Source organism: Theobroma umbraticum, unplaced genomic scaffold (assembly GCF_002168275.2).
Source record: "Theobroma umbraticum cultivar Fairchild unplaced genomic scaffold, ASM216827v3 scaffold_2.0, whole genome shotgun sequence".
NCBI lineage: Eukaryota > Viridiplantae > Streptophyta > Magnoliopsida > Malvales > Malvaceae > Theobroma > Theobroma umbraticum.
Window position 1 is genome coordinate 71,249 of NW_018397277.1, and position 229 is coordinate 71,477.

The window sequence follows — 229 nt, forward strand, 5'->3', positions numbered from 1 at the left end:
AGAGAAGACAAGCCAATGACACATCCCATTTCCTGGAGGGATTATGATCGACGCATGGACACAAACGAGCATAACCCGTTAGGCCCTAGAAAGCCTCTTATCATAACATCATCAAACATTCATCATCACACGCGAAAGCATCATATCACATCCATTAAGATACAAAATCGTGATACATACCTTCTTAAAACTTATTACGCAATAAAGGAACTTCTCAACTTAATTATGT